This window comes from Salvelinus sp. IW2-2015, unplaced genomic scaffold (assembly GCF_002910315.2).
Source record: "Salvelinus sp. IW2-2015 unplaced genomic scaffold, ASM291031v2 Un_scaffold1509, whole genome shotgun sequence".
Lineage (NCBI taxonomy): Eukaryota > Metazoa > Chordata > Actinopteri > Salmoniformes > Salmonidae > Salvelinus > Salvelinus sp. IW2-2015.
In genome coordinates, this window is record NW_019942953.1 from 8,862 (window position 1) to 17,207 (window position 8,346).

Consider the following 8,346-nt stretch of genomic DNA (forward strand, 5'->3'; position numbering starts at 1 on the left):
TTATTGTTTATTAGTTTACTCCAATTGGGGGAATACGGGTTTGCGGTGAATAATAAAGGTCTGTTCTTAAAAAAGTATATCTATATGGGTATGTGTATGTATATATGTGTATATGTATATCTATATGTGTATGTATATATGTGTATATGTATGTATATATAGGTATGTGTATGTATATATGTGTATATGTATGTATATATAGATATGTATATGTATATATGTGTATATGTATGTCTATATAGGTATGTGTATGTATATATGTGTATATGTATATATAGGTATGTATATATATATGTGTATATGTATATATAGGTATGTGTAAATGTATATGTGTATATGTATGTATATATAGGTATGTGTATGTATATATGTGTATATGTATATCTATATAGGTATGTGTATTTGTGTATATGTGTATATGTGTATATGTGTATATGTATGTATGCATACGTGTATGTATATGGATATATTTACCAAAAAAAGATATGGGGATTGGAAATGATGCAGACAATTACATTGATGGAAGCACCACTCTATCCACAATATTAAACTGATCCACCCCTTTGAAAAAGAAGACATGTCTCTTTGCTAAGATACTATTTGTATTTCTTTTTGACCATTTTAATTGAAAACAATCACATTAAGGTACCTCCTTGTTACTCAGAATTGTTTTGATATTGAGATAATGCTAATGTGGCTACGATAACATACATCAAGTAACATCACTTGCACTGCATAATGTTTAAGTACAGTCTACGTAAGTCTTTGCATGTAGTCTTGCTAGACACACACGTTGATGATCAGTGTTCTCATTTCCATATTTCACAGTAAGGAAGACTGCTGGCTGTATGGAACATGGAGGTKCAGATTTCTACGCACATAAACGGTTAATTAAGTTAATGTTTATGTCATCACAGCTGATGAACAGGTCAATGTTTCCTCATTTAAATCTTCTTTAATGAATTCAAAAAAGTTTGGTGAGCAGTGAAACATATCCACCTCTTTGATTATCAAATTAATTTATCTTGCTTACTTGGTCGTGTAATTTAAACATTTGCAGGGTTCTGAGTGAGAGAGTTCAGAGAGAAAGAGAGAGAGACAGGGGAGATAGAGGTCGAGGGATGACATAGAGAAAGAGAGACAGAGGGAGAGAGCGACAGAGAGAGAGAGAGGGGGGATAGAGAGAGATAGAGAGAGACGTAGAGACGGGGAGAGGGAGAGGGACCGCGAGAGAGAGACTCATTGATGTGATATAATTGAGGAGGTGTCTGTGTGATATTCAGCACAGTGTAAAGTTACCACGCTGACTGACCTAGACGGATCTTTCATCTGTTATCACCTTAATGGAAAGATCAGCTACATTGTTTTTCACAACATAACAAAACAATTGGTATTCACAAGGATGGAGCTACAATACTTTAGCTGGTGTAGTGGTATGCAATCACTACGGAACCGGAAGATTTAATTTCCACACATTAAATGGAACAGGCTGAACTATGGACGCCGAATCCTAGAGGATAGAGAGGTGAATGAACAACGCAATTCTTTAGAGCAACAAGGACAGAGACACGTAACTGGTCTCAGATTGAGTTCTTCACAACATACAGTGGGGAGAACAAGTATTTGAATACACTGCCGATTTTGCAGGTTTCCGATATACTTACAAAGCATGTAGAGGTCTGTAATTCTATCTATCTGGGTACACTTCAACTATGAGAGACGGAATCTAAAACAAAAATCCAGAAAATCACATTGTATGATTTTTAAGTAATTAATTTGCATTTTATTGCATGACATAAGTATTTGATACTCAGAAAAAGCAGATCTTAATATTTGGTACAGAAACCTTTGTGTTTGCAATTACAGAGATCATACGTTTTCCTGTAGTTCTGACCAGGTTTTGCACACACTGCAGCAGGATTTTGGCCCACTCCTCCATGCAGATCTTCTCCAGATCCTTCAGGTTTCGGGGCTGTCGCTGGGCAATACGGACTTTCAGCTCCCTCCAAAGATTTTCTATTGGGTCCGTTGGAGACTGGCTAGGCCCTCCAGGACCTTGAGATGCTCTCTACGGCGCCACTCCTTAGTTGCCCTGGCTGTGTGTTTCGGGTCGTTGTCATGCTGGAAGACCCAGCCACGACCCATTTCAATGCTCTTACTGAGGGAAGGAGGTTGTGGCCAAGATCTCGCGATACATGGCCCATCCATCCTCCCTCCCCTCAATACGGTGCAGTCATCTGTACCCTTTGCAGAAAAGGCACCCAAAGATGATGTTTCCACCTCCATGCTTCACGGTTGGGATGGTGTTCTTGGGGTTGTATCATCCTTCTTCTTCCTCCAAACACGGCGAGTGGAGTTTAGACCAAAAAGCTCTATTTTGTCTCATCAGACCACATGACTTCTCCCATTCCTCCTCTGGATCATCCAGATGGTCATTGGCAAACTTCAGACGGGCCTGGACATGCCGCTGGCTTGAGCAGGTGGACCTTGGCGTGCGCTGCAGGATTTGAATCCATGACGGTGTAGTGTGTTACTAATGGTTTTCTTTGAGACTGTGGTCCCAGCTCTCTTCAGGTCATTGACCAGGTCTGCCGTGTATTCTGGGCTGATAACTCACCTTCTCATGATCATTGATGCCCCACGAGTGAGATCTTGCATGAGCCCAGACCGAGGGTGATTGACGTCATCTTGAACTTCTTCCATTTTCTAATACTTGCGCAACAGTTGTTGCTTCTCACCAAGCTGCTTGCTATTTCCTGTGGCCCATCCCAGCCTGTTGCATGTCTACAATTTTATCCCTGATGTCCTTATACCTTCTGGTCCTTGGCCATTGTGGAGAGGTGGAGTCTGTTTGATTGAGTGTGTGGACAGGTGTTTTTTATACAGGGTAACGAGTTCAAACAGTGCAGTTAATCACAGGTAATGAGTGGAGAACAGGAGGCTTCTTAAATAAAAATACTAACAGGCTTGTGAGAGCGAATTCTTACTGGTTGGTAGGTGATCAATACTTATGTCATGCAATAAAATGCAAATTAATTACTTAAAAATCATACAATGTGATTTTCTGGATTTTTGTTTTAGATTCCGTCTCTCACAGTTGAAGTGTACCTTATGATAAAAATTACAGACCTCTACATGCTTTGTAAGTAGGAAAACTGCAAAAATCGGCAGTGTATCAATACTTGTTCCCTCCCCTGTACGTACAGTATGGATGCATAAACACTGCTCTGTTCGATCCAGATTTACAGCAACATGACATCTCTTCTCGTGTTTTTCCAGGTCACGTTGTACTGTCTGATAGCAGCCAGATACTGACACTATTATAGAGCTTTACAAAAAACAATATGCTTAGTGGAATAATCATTAATTTATTAACTAAAGCATTTATAATAGAAATAAACATGCTTACTGGAATATAATTATAATGTAATTTCGTGAAATCAATCAATGTTTACCTAAAGAATATCACAAAGACTAAACCTACAAAAATATAGTTTATAATGTAAATAACACACTTAGTGGAATATTAATCACACCAAACAAATATCTAATAAATGTATTGAATATAATCACAATATAATGTATATAAACAATAAACATGGTTAGTGGAATATTAATGAATCTAATCCCATGTAACATCAAAAAGCCTGCAAGAGTCCCAAACCGCTGCTCGGAGACTGTCACCTGCTGCTCAGAGAGATGGTCTAACCCTGGCTGTCTCAAGAGAGATGGTCCAACCCTGGCTGTCTCCAGAGAGATGGTCACCCTGGCTGTCCAAGAGATGGTCCAACCCTGGCTGTCTCCAGAGAGATGGTCTAACCCTGGCTGTCTTCCAGAGAGATGGTCTAACCCTGGCTGTCTCCAGAGAGATGGGTCTAGAGAGACCCCTGGCTGTTTCCAGAGAGATGGGTCTAACCCTGGCGTCTCCAGAGAGAATGGTGCCAACCCTGGCTGTCTCCAGAGAGATGGTCAACCCTGGCTGTTCTCAGAGAGATGGTCTAACCCTGCTGTCTCCAGAGAGATGGTCCAACTGGCTGTCTCCAGAGAGATGGTCTAACCTGGCTGTCTCCAGAGAGATGGTCTCAACCTGGGCTGTTCAGAGAAGATTCCACTGGGCTGGTTCAGAGAGATGGTCTCAACCTAGCTGTCTCCAGAGAGATGGTTCCAACGCTGGCTGTCTCCAGAGAGATGGTCTAACCCTGGCTGTCTCCAGAGAGATGGTCAACCCTGGCTGTCTCCAGAGAGATGGTCCAACCTGGGCTGTCTCCAGAGAGATGGTCTAACCTGGCTGTCTCCAGAGAGATGGGTCAAACCCTGGCTGTCTCAGAGAATGTCAACCTGGCTGTCTCCAGAGAATGGTCTAACCCTGGCTGTCTCAGAGAGGTCAACCCTGGCTGTCTCCAGAGAGATGGTCCAACCCTGGCTGTCTCAGAGAGATGTTCAACCCTGCTGTCTCCAGAGAGATGGTCTAACCCTGGCTGTCTCAGAGAGATATGGTCCAACCCTGGCTGTCTCCAGAGAGATGGTCCAACCTAGCTGTCCTCCAGAGAGATGGATCCAACCTGGCTGTCTGGCAAGAGAGGGTCTAACGCCTGGCTGTCTCAGAGAATGTCCAACTCATTACGTCCAGAAGATGCTCCAACCCTGACAGAGACAGAGCTGAGATCTTTAGGTGAAACTCCCCTCCCTTCTCCTCTGGGATCTGGACAGGAGTTGTCTGCGCTATCTGCTTGAGAGTACCCGTGTTCCACACAGACACACATACACACATCACACACCATCACGACACACACACACACACACAGAAACAAACAGACCCCAGCACACAACACACATCACACACAACACACACACACTACAGACATCACACATTACACAAACAACACAAAACACACATACACACACTTTGCGGCTGGCACACGGACCCATATGTCCCTGGTGATTTCTCCTTGCAACCCACTGCAGGGTTCTAACCTAGGTAACCGCAGGTTAACCTCAGGTAACCCCAGGTCTCTAACCTCGGTAACCCAGGTCTCTAACGCTCGGTAACCCCAAGGTCTCTAACTCAGGTAACCCAGGTCTCTAACTCGAGGTAACCCAGATATGTTCTCTAACCTCAGGTAACCAGGTCTCTACTCAGGTAACCCCGGTCTCTAACCTGCAAATAAACCGGTCTCTAACTCAGGTTAACCCAAGGTCTCTACTCAGGTAAACCGGTTCTAAACTCAGGTAAACCAGGTCTCTAACTCAAGTAGACCCAGGTCTCTAACTCAGGTAAGCCCCAGGTCTCTAACCTCCGGTAACCAGGTCTCTAACTCAGGTAACTCCAGGTCTCTAACATCAGGTAACCAGGTCTCTAACATCAGGTAACCCCAGGTCTTACTGCTAGGGTAACCCAGGTCCTCTTAACCAAAGGTAAACAAGGTTCTAACCTCAGATAACCAGGGTTCTAACCTCAGGTACCGCAGGTCTTAACTAGGTCCCCAGGTCTCTAACCCTCAGGTAACTCAGGTCTCTAACCTCAGGTAAACCCCGGCAGGTTCTCTAACTCGGAGGTAACCCAGGGTTCTGTCAACTCAGGTAAACGGCCCAGGTCTCTAACTCAGGTATAAAACCCAGGTTCTAACCTCAGAGTAAACCCCAGAGTCTCTACCTGCAGGTACGCCAGGTTCTTAACCTCAAGGTACCAGGTCTCATAACCTCACAGGTAACCCGAGGTCTCTAACTCGGTCAGGTATACCCAAGGTCACCTTAACCTCAGTAACGGCTCGATCCCCAAGGTCTCGGTCCTCTGAAGGTAAGTACGCCGCCTAACACGCAGGTCTCCTAACCTCCGGTACCCCAGGTCTCTAAACCTAGGTACCCAGGCTCTAAACTTCAAAGGTAACCCCAAGGTATGCTAAACCCTCAGGTAACGCCAGGTTCGCTACTCAGGTAGCTAGGATCCTCTAACTCAGGGTGAACCAGTGCCGAGGTCTCACTTAACCTCATGGCTAACGCCCAGGTTCTCGTAACTCCTCAGGGTATAACCCAGGTCTCTAAACTTCGAGGTAATCAGTATCTAAGCCTGCAGTACCCAGGACTCTAACCTCAGGTAAACGTCGGTTTCCTACCCTCAGGTAACGACCCAGGTTCTTACAAAGCACCCTCAGGTTAACGCCAGGTCTCTACTCAGGTAACCCCCAGGTCTCTAACCCTCCAGGTAAGAACTCAAAGGTCTCTAATCTCTAGGTAACCCAGGTCTCTTAACTCAGGTTAACCCAGGTTCTCCGTAAAAACGCAGTTAACCCCAGGTCTCTAAACTCAGGTAACCCATGTCTTTTTCCGGTCTCTAAACCGTCTCAGGTCACTCAGACGCAGGGTCTCTAACCGAACTATCAGGTAACTCCAGGTCTCCGCTAACAGTCCTCGAAGGTGGTTAAGGGGCCCAGGCCTTAAGTCAGGTCTCTGCAGAGTGAGTAATGCCCGGTAACCTAATGGCACGGTATCTTCTCTACTTTGGTGATGAACAGAATTTTAAAGGAAATTTCTCCTTTCTTCCTCAGGCGGAAGTGAGTGCTGTACCTCAGAAGGATGAAGAAACGGAAACGGAACAACGGAACACACGTTAGGAGACGGTCCGGAACAAGAGCGACAAGGCCCTACATTAGTAGCATGTGAGTTGTGTATTAAAGATCCCGCTGTTGAAGATTCTAAATGATGTTTGTTTGTTGTTGTTTTTATTAAGAAAAGGTGTGGTGTTTGTTTGTCCATTAGATGTACGATGAGAAGAGTTCTCAGATTAAAGAATACAAACACTTTGGTTAAGTGTTGTTTCTTTAAAACACATCATTATTCATTTTTAATATTAAAAGTCTCCAGTTTGAAGGATAAGGTGTGGTAAAAAAAGTAAGTTAACTTTGATCTTGTTTATAGTTCAACGCAGTCTGATTTTATAGTTACAGTCTTGAATCTGTTATAGTTCACCAGTCCTGATCGTTATAGTTCACCAGTCTGCTCTGTTATAGTTCACCAGTCTGATCTGTTTATAGTTGCCGTGAATTGTTATAGTTCACCAGTCAGAAATCTGTATAGTTCAAGTCTGAATCTGTTAGTTTGCTATAAGTCAGATCCTGTTATAGTTCACGCAGTCCTGAATCTGCTAGTATAGTTTCACGTCTGATCTGGGTTCCAGTCTGAATCGGTTATAGGTCAGCCCAGTCATGATCTGTTATAGTTCACGAGTCAGATCTGTATATAGTTCCGCAGTCTGATCTGTTATAAGTTCACCAGTCAGATCTGTTATAGTTACCAGTCTGATTGTTAAATAGTTCACTGTTGCAGTCCGATTATGTTATAGTGCACCAGTAGAATCTGTAAGTTACCAGTCAGATATGTTATAGTTACCAGTCTGATCTGTTTATAGTTCCACTCAAGTCTTTGATCGTTATAGTTACCTAGACAGATCTGTTAGTAGTTTCAACCAGTCTGATCTGTTAGTTAGAGTCTGACTCTGTTTAATAGTTCCAGACAGATTCTGTTTAGAAGTTACGCATCTATATGTTAAAGTTAAAGTCTGATTCTGTTATGTTTTCAAGTTGATCTGTTATAGTTCACCAGTGCTGATTGTTATAGATCACAGTCGATCTGTTTATAGTTACTCAGTCGATTGTTATAAGTTCACAGTCTGATCTGTTATAGGTTCACTCAGTCGATGCTGTTATTAGTTCACCAGTCAGATCTGTTATAGGTTTACCAGTCTCGATACTGTTTATAGGTTCACCAGTCTGATTGTTATAGTTCACAAAGTCGATCTGTTATAGTTACCAGTCTGAATCTTGTTATAGTTCACCAGTCGGATATGGTTATATGTTCACGAGTCAAGAATCTGTTTTATAGTTACCATCAGATATGTTATAGTTCACAGTCTGATCTGTTATAGTTCACACAGTCTGATCTGTTAGTAGTTCACCAGACAGATATGTTATAGTTTACCGTCTGATCTGTTATAGTTCCCATCTGATCTGTTATAGGTTCACAGACAGATCTTGTTGATATGTTCACCGTCTGATCTGTTATTTAGTTCACACAGGTTGATCGTTTATAGTACAGTCTTGATCTGTTATAGTTCCACCAGTCTGATTGTTTATATGTTACCAGTCTATGTTAACTAGTTACCCGTCACCTCAGTCTGATTCCTGTTATATATGATTCACACAGTCGATCGTGGTTATTAGTCAACGCACGTCCTGATCTGGTGTTATAGTATTACACAGTCCTTGATCTGTCTATAGTTCAGCTCAGTCAGATCTTTAATAGTTTCCCGGAGTCTGATTTGTTATAGTTACACCCAGTCTGATCTTGTTA